Below are 15,299 nucleotides of genomic sequence, written 5' to 3' on the forward strand. Positions count from 1 at the left end.
AAAACAATATCCACAACAACAAAATATATCACATTAATCTCACAAAAGCGTCTTTTAACTGCTGTGAAAATTTCTTAGAAACATGAATACATGCCCTTGGAAAATGTTAAGTAAAAAGTATAGAATATTTACATCGATGCTAAAGACATAGATAAAGATTAAGTTATTTAGGTAATGATTAGGAATTAAGAATAATGATAGGTAAGTAAAATATTGGGACTGGTTTTTTATTCTATTTTATGATAGTATTAAAATGATATTTGTAGTGATTATATAAAATTACTCTTGCTTGGTATTTGAATTATAATAAGTGAGAAACATTTTTAAATGATATCCAAAGCAAAGGAGTATCAATTCTTTTGTAATTTCAAAACAATTAAGAAAATTATTGCAACGCTGCTTCACTCTAAGACTATATTTGTTTTCTTGTTCTAGTTTTTATATGTTCGTAGAAATTCCAAAAATTCAATGGATTTTGGCATTCAGGAACAGCTTCATAGATACTAATATTGGAGTCCCTTAAGTGGAATTCTTTTATTTCATTTGTTATTTTCACAAATAAATAAAGATGATTGTGTATTTTGTTTCTTTTCACTGCTTTTGGCTCTTAAATTGAGAATACATTTTTTTACCTAGCAAAGTAGAGAAAAGCAACTGTATTCAGCAAGTAATATATGGCTTTCATAAAATGCAGATGCATAGATTTGTGTCTTCTGTCATTTGCTAAAAGTTTTTTCCAGAAAAAGTTGCAGCAATGAGAAGTACAAGTTGTCATGTCCAAAGCGGGGGGGGGGGGGAGAAGGATTGGGACTGGGGGGGAGGGGGAAAGCTGGGAAGGGATGTGAAGGGTAAACAAAGGAGGAGGCTGCAATGCTTGGTAAGAAATATACGCATTATCCTGCCCATGTAATTGTAACCAATCTGTACAGTATGTTCACAAATAAAATAAAATAAAATAAAATAAAAAAGAAGAAGTTATCAATTACTTATAAGTGATGCATAATTCCTAGGTATTCCAGTTATCAAATAGACTATTTGATTGAGTTCTCTTTATAAACTCAAAATAACATACAAAAAAACCCTCAAAATAAACAGAAATCACATCTTTGTTTTAAACGCTGTTGTCTACAGAGTTTTTAGCCAACACCAAAAACATCTCTTTAGGTATTCTGCATTTTGTGTGATGAATTTTTAACAATTTTTTTTCTGACATGTAATTCACTTGCAATATATAACCTCCTTTTATTGTAGACATTTTAGTTTTGGAAGTGAATTGTACTTTCATAGGTTTTCAAAGCATAATTTTCACAAACTTGCATTTCTTCAAATAGAAATCTATAAATTTATAGAACAGACATTAAAATAGATATAAAATTCTGTTATAGGAATTTATCCAGCATACATCCTCTATAGTTTGTCTTTTCAAAATTTGATTTTGGGGATTTTTTCCAGGGTATTATACATACTATTCAAGTGCCCTGTCAATGAACTACAATTCCCTGTCCAAACACTTTTTTTACTTCTCTTTAATACATTCATAGAAGTGTAATGAATGGATCTTATACAATTCTTTTTGAAGTCTAAGACTTGAAAACTTGCTTGCTAAAATGATTGCAGTATTATTCAAATCGATCATTATGAGGAATTTATCAATTTCTCCACAAATGCATTACTATATTTTGTGTCATCTTCTTATATTAGGGTCCTACTAGTGAGTTTTCTTTTTCTTTTTTCTTAGATACTAAAGAGGAACTTATATCATATGCTCCTATTATTGACTATTAATTTACAAATGTTCTTTAAAAAATATCCTATTCAGGAAAAAAATTATATAGAATTAGAAGATATAAAAATACTTAACATTCAGATAGAATTCACCTTGTAGCATTAACAAATATATTCCCTCTATCTGTTTGATATGCTTTCACTTCGGTTATAGTGTCCTTTGAAATATGAAAGGCTATCACTTGATATAATCCACTATATTCTTGCTTTTCTTTAGCCACTAGTGCTTTCCATTTAGAAACCTTTACTGATACAATGTCATGAATTTTTACGTTTATGTCTTATAGGTTTTTACATCTCACATTTAGATTGATAATCATTTTTATCTTAAATTTTTGTATAAGGATTGAGGTAGGTCACACCTGTAAACCTAGGTACTCAGGAGTCTAAGATCTGAGGATAACGGTTTAAAGCCAGCCCGGGAAGGAAATTCCATGAGACTCTTATCTCTAATAAACCACTAAAAAGCCAGTAGTGGTGCAGTGGCTCAAGTGGTATTAAGTCTGTAGTATTAGATGATAGTTTAGGTTCCTCCTAGCAATATGATTTTGTGAAATCCTGCACCAAGCAATATTTTTCTTTCCCTAGAAGAGAAACCTCTGTCAAACAATTAATAATAGCTTTTTCTCCTCCAGGCATGCATCTGTAGTTTTATTTTATTCATATATTTTATGATCTGCCTGTGTATGCCAAAGGCTGCCATGAAAATAAAAACACCCTTCTCAGCACTTAGCATGTGTTTACCATTCATAGATATGAAGGTGTTTAAATGTTACTGAAATTGCTTTGGAATAAATAATGTTCACCCTGACTATCTTGAGAAAGAAGAATTGGTTTCTCAGCACTTTAGGTAAGAACTTGAGGGAAAGAAACAAAAGGAAATGTGAGGAGCAACTCAACACAGAGATTCAAATGAAACAAAACAACCCAAGAAAACACTAATTAATTCAGTACTCAAGAACCTGCAGGAAATGAAAGATTTAAAAAAAATCAGCTCTGACAAGCTTATGAAAATCCTGACTACATGGGAATGCAATATTGTGAGGATAGTGGCTAAAGCCCAGACTGAACAGAAAGTTCTGTACACAATGCCATGCACCTGTTATTCTTAATTCCAGGAAGAATAACATCAAGTAAACTGAGAGCAAAGATCAGTTTCTTGCTGAAAAATAATCAGGATAACTTAGGGCTGGGGGCATGACAAAGTGGTAAGAACACACATTTAAGTGGCACAAAACACTCAATTCAAACTCTAATATTAGAGGTAATAAAGACAAAAACTATGATTTTAAATAATTAGAACAATTGTAACACTTGAGTATTTGAGTGGAGAAAAATCTATGAGAGAGATAGAATGAACCTACGTTCCAATGCTTTCTACTTTAGTGATAATGTTTATTGGTACTTCAGACAAAACAGAGTTACTTTGCAAATGTGCATGGATGTGCATTTGGGTGATGGAAATACTCTACTTACAAAGGTGTAAATTAAATAGATTTTTGGAGGTAGATTATAGTTCTTGAACTAAGAGCCTGGGTGATGTCCCTGAGCTTTTTCTCTCAAGGATACCACTCTAATACTTTGAACCACAGTTCCAATTCTGATTTTCTGTTGGTTGTTTGGAGATAAGAGGCTCATGGACTTTCCTGCCTAGGATGGTTTCAAAGCACGATTGTCAGATCTCAGCCTCCTGAGCAAACAGGATTCCAGGCATGAGCCGTCGATGTTTTTAATAATTTAGTAAATTGTATAGTTACAGAAGTTATAAATTATCATTGTAACCTGTGTAATATATGTGTGTATGTATAGATCAATGCATAGATAGAAATATTTCAACATATTTTTTCATCTACAGTAGATTCATGAAATCATCCTTCATTATAAAATAAAATGGAAACAAAAGTTAATAAGGAGCAAAACAAAGAGAAGTGTTACATGTTTCTTTTTGTTGAATGCAATATGAATTGTAAGAATCAGTTTGGGAAAACCATCTCTACTTTAGCAAAAAGGATAACTGCTATTTATTCCAATCCTTCTATTTGCCCATATTGTGCATCCTCACACATGAGTGTCAAAATCAAACCACACTTTTTGCCTTTGTATTTAACTCACCTGTTATAATTTAGGCGATAGATGAAGTAATCATATAAAGATTAAAATAATAGTAAGCGAGGCTATGAGTTAGAGCTGAAAAAGATTTTAAATATGATAATAGCTAACTAAAATGCATATTTCTTACTTTCAGTCTGTTATGTCTCTCATTCCCACAACAGGAAAGTACATAGAAAGTGTTCCGTAAATTATAAGTACAATTATTAAAAATGTATTGAAAGAATATGGGCACTGTGTGCTTTTAGCTTATTGAGACCTATATAGGGTAGTGTGTTTTTGAGGACTTGCAAAACGTTGTGATGGAGATGAAGGGAAGGATGTGCTTATTCTGGAAAACAAGTTAGAGGACTGCTCCCAGAAAGATAGTGATGAATTCTTCCAAAAGGTTACAGTAAAATCACTTTCACAACCATGTTCACTATTGCACTATTCACCGTAGCCAAGTTATAGAAACAGCCCAGATGCCCTTTGGCGGAGTGATGGTTGGCAAAAGTGTGTCATATATACGTAAGTGGATTGTACCTATCCATTATGAAGACTGTTACGTTATTTGCAATGAAATGGATAGATGTAAAAATATGTAAACTAAATCAGAGCCAGACACAAAAAGGACCCATGTTCTGTCTCATATTTGGAAGCTAGAACTTTATACAAGTTTACACAGCAATATTAACCAAATCATGCCATTTGCAGAGGAATATTTAAATGATGTCATTTTTTATCAAATTAAATTTTTAATCCAACAAAATTAATACTGGGAAACTATCACTTGGAAGATGTGAGGGGAAGTGAATGGGAAGGAATAAAGAGAGTTATGGAAGAAGAAAGTGAAGACAAAATATTCAATGCAGATAGTATGAAACTAGAAAAAATTAAAGTCTGGTGAGATTCTGAAGGGTAGGGAATAGTTATATAAAGATCCATTGTACATAAAAACATGACTTATAGAATGGAAATTCCTTTGTACAACTAGTTAAGATAATAAAAATATAATTAAAAACAATGGAGATCTTAAACTGTGTTCTTTTAAACCATGAAACAATATAATAGTTTCCTCCTCAGAAATTTTCTTTTCAGGTATTTTCCTTATAGTGACAGAAAAATGATCAATGCAATGAATATCAATACATCACATTGCACATCATAAAGAGACACAATATAAAATCAGAGTAAAAATGTTAGAATTCATCACATGATAAAATAACAGGTAGAATTTGCCAAATGCTAGTTGTTTGTTTTTCCAATACTTTACCCTTGGTATCTAATTTAATCCTCAGAATAATTGCATAAAGTGGAACTACTTACATTTTTAATTTTCTGATGATGATATTGAAGTCTTCAGTGTTGTAATTACTAGTACAACATTGCACACATGGTAAGTGTTAGCCTGAGGTCCATCTCCGAATATATCAATTAACCTCATTCTATTTCATGACTAAAATACTAGCACTTAGTCTACAAATTCGAGGAAAATTTCCCATAATTATTGTGTACACTCATAATATTTCACTTTGTCTTTATTAGAAAATAGGTAACTGTAATATGAAAACTCAAAGTTCATAATCAATACATACCTCTCTGGTGAAAGGAACTGCTAAAGAATAACTTTCTTGATTTCTAGGTCAAAATAGCAGAAATCATATTCTATCCCTTCACTCAACACTGCACTGCTTGGGGACCCTACCTCTGTTTAACACTGTCTTACTGAAAGAATGACCTCCCCAATTCCTGATGGAAAGAGACTGCATGTCTTATGGACCAATCATTTACACATTGTAGCTCACCTAAATTGTTTACTATTAGAAGGTTTTTTAAATTTTTTTGGGGGGTCCGGTTTTGGGGCCTGAACTGTGGGCTTGGGCTCTCTCCCTCAGCTCTTCAGCTCAAGGCTAGCGCTCTACCACTTGAGCCACAGCGCCACTTCTGGCTTTTTTCTTTTTGCTTATGTGGTGCTGAGGAATCGAACCCAGGGCCTCAGGCATGCAAGGCAAGCACTCTACCACTGAGCCACCTTCCCAGCCCTAGAAGTTTTTTGACTGCTTTTTATACCCAACATTTTGAGAGAAAGGTATACTTTAAAATGCTATTAAAGCAAGACTGATATAAAAATCACTTTGACCCCAGATAAATATTTTACCTTTCATGTACCCAAAAATGCAGACTGACCTATCATTAATGTTAGGAATGAGAGGATAAAAAATCATAGACAGGGCTGGGAAGGTGGCTCAGTGGTTAAAGGGCTTGCCTTGCATGTCTGAGGCCCTGGGTTCGATTCCTCATCACCACATAAGCAAAAAAAAACAAAAAACAAAAACAAAAAAGCGCGAAGTGGCGCTGTGGCTCAAGTGGTAGAGCACTAGACTTGAGCTGAAGAGCTGAGGGACAGTGCCCAAGCCCAGAGTTCAGGCCCCATGACCGGACCAAAAAAAAATCATAGAAAACAAGACCTAAGCATGAATTAAAGCCTTTCCAACTTCTGAATACAATTGGTTTAAAAAGACATAAAGAGCTGGAAGGTGGCTCAGTGGTAGAGTGCTTGCCATGCATGCATGGGGCACTGGGTTCGATTCCTCAGCACCACATAAGCAAAAAGAAAAAAGCCGGAAGTGACGCTGTGGCTCAAGTGGAAGAGCTCTAGACTTGAGCTGAAGAGCTGCGGGACAGCGCCCAGGCCCAGAGTTCAGGCCCCACTACCAGACTCCACCCCCTAAAAAAGACATCAATAATACTACATTGTTTCAAAATTTCTTTTTTTAAGTATTCATTTATTTATTTCTTCATTGTATTTTCCCAGGAAAAGAAAGGTAAGGGAAGAGTCATTATGTGTTTAAAAAAATTATTAGAAAGGGGGAAAGGAAGTACTCGGGTACAGCACAAATCAATCATGAAATAAAACACCGCAGTACTGGTATCATAAAAGCCCAAGGAAGCTTTAGTCTGAAGGGATCAGAGAAAGGACAGACAGGTACACACTTTTCCAGCCTCCCTCCCCATAAATTCAAGTTCTCTCACAAAGCTTTGGTTTCTAGCAGTAAACATGGCGTTACATTCGTCTCCCATTAAACAATCTGTGGCCACTTTGACATAACTTTTCTTGCACCTGTGTACAAGTTCCTGAGTGACTTTAACATACATTCATATTCCCTTTCCTGGTCTCCTGACCCCACTTTCTACATGGAAAGCCCAATTGATTTTCTCTAGTATTACAGAACAAGCAGGTTTGGTCACAAATGTCATATTTGATGAGAATTACGTTTAAAAAAACATGGACTCAGGTTGGGAACAAGGTGTGTGTGTAGGGGGGGGTGGAGAGGTTGGAGCACTAGCGTCTTCAGAATCTTTGCATAAGTCACATAAAAGTTGAAGAGACATTCCAAGAGTCATCTGTGTATGGGCATGTAGGTTTTCTTTTGAGGGAGAAAAGGTTAGAGGATAGGGACTTATTATTATTTTTACCAACGAAGATCTAGTCCAAAATGGGAAATAGGGGAAGTGAGGGAACAAAAGAAAAACTGGTTCAAGATCCTCACTTTAGAAGTTCCCCCAACTTAGCTTCAGATCCTTTTGTCTAGTGCAGAACCTTCTGTCAAAGATGCTTTGGCTGTTTTTCTCAATTCTAAAAGAAGTTTGTAAACAATAAAACTCCAAAAAGAACATGGAGAAAAGACCCACATATTATTATTTACACAAACTAGGCCATCTAGCAAATGACCAACTCAGAAACTCAGTAAAGTCCTACAGAGCCTAGACAAATACAATTAACTAGAGGGGGCAGCATTTGTGGGAAGACAAGAAACTAGGATCAGACACACATCATCCAATGCATTCTATTGCATTTGTCCCATTTTAACACATGAGGTAGGTTTGTGGTGATCTCACAGCTTGTAAACGAAACCTCCTTTTTCTCCTTTAGCTAACACAACACTATGAACAATTATGCAGCAGGGCAGGACACGGGCTCCAGAGAGAGGCCTACACTTATGGGTTTCCCTGGAAGCCGAGACTGAGGATTTGGTCCTTGCTTTTTATAGATCCATCCCTGCATGGCTAGTAGAAGGGGGACACAAATCTGTGGTCTTAAAATCCAAACATATCAATTCCCATTCCTTAGAGGAAAAAAAATACATATACAGTTATTTGCACAGTAATCCCAACCTAACCTAGTAAAGGATAGATATAGTATATGGAAAGAAAACAAGTCGCAGAGCCATAGGATTAGACAATCATTACTAACCTTGGCTTCCTCTTTGGTCGTCTTCTACCTTGTCTGAACCACCGTTTCCTGTTTAGACTAATTTCCATTCTTCCAGCAGAAGGAGAACAAGTCATGGGGCAACCCAATTAAAAACCTAGTCTCCCATGAAACATTTCCAAGTGTTGAGGGGGTTTCAAGAGGACCCTATGGCAAAAAAGCCAGCTCTAATTGGCAAAAATGAAGTCGTTCAATAGGCTATGCACTCCAAATGATTGCTCTCCATGGTGATAAAAACAACAAAGTCTTCCTGCTATGCCGACCTGGAGCTGTTGGCCATTTATCTCTGAGATTGCTCATGTACCTGAGAACACAGTGCAGGAATGAGGGCCTTAAGATTAAAATATATAAAAATACAAAACCAGAATATTTATAATAAGAAAAAAAAAGTTAAAATGCACAAGATACGTCATTCACACAGATATTGCAGGTTTGGCATCCTGGAGAAAGCGGGGACCCAGGGTGCAGTAATCCAAGGGAACAAATAAATTACAATCACATTGGCCCAGAAATGGGGGCGGGAGCAGGGAGAAGCTCAGATCAGCAGGTTTGCAGCCATTCCCTAGTCACCCATGTTGCCTGTCATCACAACCCAATGCCTGGACCAGCTCTCCCAGCACTACAGCTCAAGATAGGGTGATGAGGAAACAAGATGTGGAGTGGAGGAGGTGGTGGAGAGACAAAAAACAAAACAAAACAAAACAACCCTGCCTTGCTCCTGACAGGTCCTCCTACCCGGGATACTACACCTTGGGGATTTGAGCCCGTGGATCTGCTGGACTGGTGCTTAATTGTTTCACACCCTGGCAAGAGAAATTGGACACATCCTTCTTTAAAGGAACAACTTGGCAATCTGGGTCACTTTTAGAAGCTGGAGGCTGGGGGGGAGGGAGGGGAAGCATGTAGGTCAGGTGAAGATTATCATATAAAGTACGCAGGTTTCACAAGTGGTTCCCCCAAAGCCCCTCACTTGAATTGGGATAGATCATGATGGGATTACTATGCATCACCCCTTCCCTTCATCAAAAGAGAAGATGGGATGATACTGGGACATCCTGGCCTGAGACATATGGAAGAGCCAGCTACTCGCCAACCCAATCCATATTCCAACTTTCTCCACTTTGCCGATTGATGCCTGCTCCTTGAAACTTCCTGCTAGCTAGAGTTGCCCCCCCCGACTCTGGGGGCTCAATTTTGGGCCTCAGGGAGCAGGGCAGGGCTGTGGATCTCTTCTTCTTCCCTAAAGTAGGCAGGCTTTCCCTGGGAACTGGGGACCTGCTGAGCCTTCAGTGGACAGGAGGCCACCATGTGGTTGATGCTTTGGCAGAAGTGGCACTTCTTGGGCTGTGGTGGCAGCTTGCATTCCTTGGCATTATGGTCTAGACCAATACAGTTGTAGCACCTGTCTCCTTTGGATCTGCTCTTCTGCATGTTCTTCCCCTTTGGCCACCTCTTACTCCCAATACAGAACACCCCACTGGGCCCAGTGACTTGGATGGATTCTAGGCCTTTGGCAGACTTCTTAAAGGTAAACTCCACAGCCTCTCCCTCCTTCAGGCTCTGGAAGCCCTCCATGTGCAGCTTATTCTGGTGCACAAAGACGTCCACCAGGGGGTCGAGCGCTACCCTGATGCGGGCTGTCATGGATAGGAAGCCGAACCCTCTGCGCACATTGAACTACTTACAGATGCCAGCCCTGTGCAACAGCTGAGGCTCCTCAGCCACCTGAGCGGCATCCTCCTGCGCCTCCTCGGGTGCCTTCTCCGCTGCCTTGGCGAAGCCACCTCCCAAATGCTGGTTGGACACCAAGCCCATGGCCGTTGTCTAAGCCTGCGGCCCCGGGCCCCTGGTCGGGCTGCTGCTGGCCCCAGAGAAGTGCGGAGGCAAAGGGCAGGTTGGCAGAAGAGGCGACTACATCTTCCCCGCACAATCCATTTTTCAAAATTTCTTATGATACTGAAGATTCAATTATAAACTATTAACACTTGAAAATAACTCATTTTTGGGGGAGTAGGACACAAAACACAAGATTAATCCTAATCATTTTCAAAGACATTTATTTATACTACAAATTCACTCTTATAACTACAAAGATTCTAAAAATAACTGAAGCATAGTGTCAAAAAGCACATAATTTAACTTCATCATGTACGTTCAAAGGATTGTGCTAATAGAAAACAAAGTTATAGTAATAATTAGCTCACCCAATTCACTTCCATTCTTTTATTCTATATCTTTTAGTTTCATAAAAACTGGCTTTTCATAAAATGATGCATAAAAAGCCTTTATATCCATTAACATTTTCAGATTTTAACAATGTTTATTTCAGAAATGCTTTTAGCTGTATAGTCAATGAACTGAAATAACATTGAAATATTCAAAGGGGTTTCAGAAATTGCAAGACTTGCTCTGGGATGTTATTTATATTGGAAAAGATATTCAAAAAGCCTTATTTGTTAAAGTTGTGATAGTTACTCCCACAAAAGAACAATTAATGAAGAAACATTTGTATGTACAAAACAACTTCAAATGCATCCACAATCTGGAGGTGACACATGCTTTTTGTTTGTTTTTGCAATGTATATCTAACAAACATATCCACAATACTGATTTTCAGTCAATATGATGGGATATTCAAACCTAAAAAATACGGGGTTTATTATCTTAGTGTGAATAGATATGATCTTACAAAGAAAGTTATTTTCAACAGAAATCTGGAAAGAGTTTATCCACCTTGAGTTTCACAGGAATAACCAGCGAGTAATACTTGTTTGGTCGAGTAGGTCAAAATCATTCCATGAGTATATCTTAAAAGTATATCCAATTTAAGAGGTCAAATACATATTTTGTACTGACAGTCATCTTACATCAATAATTCACTACCTAATTATATGTGTATCTTATTGCCTAATATATACTAAGAACTGAAAGTGATCTCTTTTAACTGAAAGTGATCTCTTTTATCTAACTTAATGGTGTAAATGCTTTATTTATGATGATGTTATTATTTGACAAATAAAATGTACAGAAGGGTGGTTCCACTGAAATAACAAGATGGAACAGTGATAAATAACTATATTTCAACACAGCTCTTTTCAGCCTCACTCTGTCCACATTGGCAAGCAACATTGCAAATGCACACACTCACGCATATACACACACATGTGCGCACATTTATAAACACATATACATGCATGCCAAATTCAGGATTTACTGTACAAAAAAGTTCAAATAAAATATTAGTGATTAGGAAAAATGATAACTTGCCTTATTACAAAATAATACATAATCCAGTGTCCACGATTGTTACATTTTACCTGCCTCTCCACATGCGACCACTTAATTTATTTTTAATTAATTAATTAATTCATTAGTTTGGTGCTTATACTAGAGCTTGAACTCAGGGCCTGACTCTGTTCCAGAATTTGTTATTTTTTTTTTGTTTTAGTTTTCTCAAGGCTAGCAATTTAATGCTTATCCTACAGCTCCATTTCAAGCTTTTGTGGTTACTTTCAAATCAGAATCTAATGGACTTTTTTTCTTGGTCTGGTTTCAAAGCACAATCATCAGATTTCATCTTTTTGATTAGCTAGGATTAAAGACCTGAGCCACCAGAGTGGCTCCTACTTTTCTCTATACTTATCTAATGCACATACTTAAATAGTAATTTAAAACTGAGAGCATACAACCAAGATGTACAGTGATGATATTGTCCTCTCAGAAATTCAAGTTAATAATGTAAATTTATTCTTAAGACCATACGCAAAAAATACTTATGAAGAAATTTGATGATGATGATAATGATGATGATGATGATGTGTGTGTGTGTGTGTGTGTGTGTGTGTGTGTGCTGTTGCAATATATTCCACATATAAGCACTGTGAATGGGTGTCCAGCCATTCACAGTTATTGCATGAATATCTGCCTTGAGCTACCAACTCATGGACAATGTCTAGGTGTCCACTCTGGGCTTCCCAATATAAAGGAGTTTACTCATCCTCATCCCTATTATTCATATGTGGCCTTTTTGGAAAGTATTCTCCGCACGGTAGTAAGCTGCAAGGCAAGCACTCTACCACTGAGCCACCATCCTAGCCCAAGGTTTAAGATTCTTGTCTGTAATTTGGTCAAAGCTCTGACTCTTTATGTAGGCTACTAAAAATGTATTTACTAATTTCAAGTAAATACATATATTCTATTTCTATCTCTTAAAAAAATTGTTTGCTCTGTAAATTGATTAGAAGCATGGATTTTGTGGCTAGCTAGGTCATTGCACATCTGGATCTCTTTTCCTCTCTCTCTTTCATGGTTCTCATAGACAATATGATTGCTCCATAATTATCCTAATTTATTTTGTTTTTATATTTTTGGTTGCATCATTTCACTTTCTGCTCTACCATTTCCCAAATCAGCACCACATAAACAGAACCATCCAGAAGTGGTTTTGTGGCTCAAGTGGTAGAGCGCTTGCCTTGAATTGAAGAGCTCAAGGATAGTGCCCTGGCCCAGAGTTCATGCCCCACAGCTAATTTAAAAAAAAAGAATCTAAATACTTGATAATTCTACTAACAGATCTGACTGAAATCTATTGAATCACACTTTTCCTGTACAATGAAGGAATAGGTCCAGGCTAGGAAAGCAGCTAGAGAGGGCAGGGTGATTGTATCTGTGACAAATCTTTGTGGATAATGGTATCGAGGATTACTTACTGGTGATTCACTTGCACTGGAAGCATGATTCTGAACGATTGCTTGCTGATTGCTTGCTTTGATCATTATATCCTCCAAGAAGAAAAAGTGAAATTTAATTGATAGCAAAGGACTACTAATACATTTTGACTTCTCATTAAGCATCTTCAATCATCAAAATCACCTGAAGACAATAGATAGGCGTATTTTTAGATGACAACAAATATCTTTTAAAAAACAAGAATTTAGGTAGTCATACAAAGGACTTCTATTTTACTATTGCATTCTACATTTTTCGAATGTTAAATACTAACATTAGAAAGCTATTAGAAAGCTCTTTAAGTCCATATGTTGAATAGTGAGTTCTCTCACACTAGAACATTGTATTTCCCAAATCATTTACATAGAAGGCATTGTTTCCTATTTTCTCATTCCTAGAATAAGCTGCACATGAAGACACCACTGGTCCTCATTTTCAGTCTGTACCTTTGAATATTGAGGAAAATCTTTCCTCTGCTCTCTCTAAATTCCCTACTCTCCAGTTAGAATAATTTCGAGTAGTAAAAATGGAAAAAGATAAAATAAAAAATCATGGTGAATAAATATATGCAGAAAATTCATCAGATTTTTCTGACCAGTTCAACCAATGTGAACTATTGGGGAAAAACATGGACATCTCATTCCCCCTGGCACTCAAAGTCTCTGGTTAGGCAATTCTGAGGAAGACAGGAATTAAGATGAAAAAGTGAGGAATAGTATCAATTGCAAGAAAAAAATGGAGTAGGACCCAAGAAAATTTCCTCTTTTGGATCCTGAAATTATTCAGCTTACTATGGTGTGGAGACTACTTTCCAAAAAGGCCACCCAGATGAATACTAGGGATGAGGATGAGTATAACCCTCTTCATCGGGAAGCCTAGAGTGGACACTTAGACATTGTCCATGAGTTGGTAGCTTAAGGCAGATATTCATGCAATAATTCTGAATGGCTAGACACACCTGCACAGTGCTTATATGTGGAATAATACCAGAGTGGCTTCTTTCTTAATTCATCATGATGCAGATACCAGTCCCCAAACTAAAGGTCTCTTGACCCCCTTGCATCTCGCTGCTGGGAATAGAAATAACAACAATATGCTGTATCTCCTTCTGTGGAACCATTATATGAAACCAGGTCTGAAGAACAACTTGGAAGAAACTGCATTTGATATTTCCAAAAGGATAAGTAAGTATTACTACCTCTTTGAAGTTGTGGAAGACTGTACATATTCTTCTCCTAAGTTGTAATGGTATGGTTAAGTGTCTTAAATTTCAAAAATGCCAGTCCATCCTTTGTGTCCCTACAATTTTTTTCACAATACAAAGCAACAGCAATATCTTACTTTAAAAATTCATGGATTCCATGGTATTCTTCCAAGTGAATTGTCTGACTTTGATGTCAAAATGTATTAAAGAGTTGTTTGTATACATCTATAATGATTTCAAGAGAGTTTGTGATTTTTTTGAATCAGAAATAATTTTAACATCTTTTGAAAAGAATAGTATAGACACTATAGATGTTCATGGCATTTTTCTGAAAAAAGTATATCTATGTTTGTATAATGTCCATAATCTATTTAATTCGCTCCTACATATAATAATTTGAATTCTACATTGTTATATAATGTATATGTTCATTAATGTGTCCTTTCAGATTGCATTCCATATAGAAAAATTTAAGATTCCTTTTTTCCTAGGTCCTTGTATTTTTTTATTTCTTTGGGATAAAATGACAATGTTAACTAATTTCAAGTTTTGTAAAGGTTATGATATGTAAAGCCCTTTCTCAGGTGAAGATTTAATATACTGATGTCAAACTAACCTTTAATTCTATGAATTACAGGTCTTGTTACACTTGTGTTTTTGTAATCACCTTTTAATAACTTTTTTTCATTTCTTGCATTTGAAGAATGAAAAATATGGAATACTTCACAAATTTTCATATCATCCTTCTGCAAGTGCCATGTTAATCTCTGTATTGTTGTAATTTGGGTAGACCTGCTGCTGAAACATGTAGTATCCTCTAAATTTAAGTACTTAATGTGGGAATCTTCCTACAGGCATATATCCATGGTTGAATATTTATAACAAGGAACCCTTATTGTTCCTAAATATGCTATTGATCTTATTTCTCTAAAATTCTTTGTATAATGGGAAAAACCCATTGTTTGGTAGATTGCTCACATTTGCAATTTTATATTTAATTTTATTTTTAATTTAATTTAATTTTATTTTATTTGCAATTTTTTGTCAATGACTATTTTGTCTTCTTCATTTTAAATTCGATCATATTTGAAGCCTTTACAGCTAAGTCCAAAGGTGATTGCTTTTCAAGTATTTATTTATCACAACTGAGTTAGCTTTGTGGAGCTAATGGATTCAAAGTAAGCCTTGCTTAAGAGCTACTTCTAAACTTGTGCAACT

The 15,299-nt window shown here is 36.2% G+C and overlaps 2 pseudogenes; both read right to left on the minus strand.

Moving 5' to 3' along the window:
* Positions 1–9,337: 9,337 nt before the first annotated feature.
* Positions 9,338–9,964, minus strand: LOC138835975 (protein lin-28 homolog A pseudogene; annotated as a pseudogene).
* A 4,824-nt stretch (positions 9,965–14,788) lies between these two features.
* On the minus strand, positions 14,789–14,888 carry LOC138835976 (U6 spliceosomal RNA; annotated as a pseudogene).
* Positions 14,889–15,299: the final 411 nt, after the last annotated feature.

The sequence above is a fragment of the Dipodomys merriami genome, unplaced genomic scaffold (genome assembly GCF_024711535.1).
Source record: "Dipodomys merriami isolate MVZ:Mamm:240054 unplaced genomic scaffold, mDipMer1.0.p SCAF_2439, whole genome shotgun sequence".
In the NCBI taxonomy this organism is placed as follows: Eukaryota; Metazoa; Chordata; class Mammalia; order Rodentia; family Heteromyidae; genus Dipodomys; species Dipodomys merriami.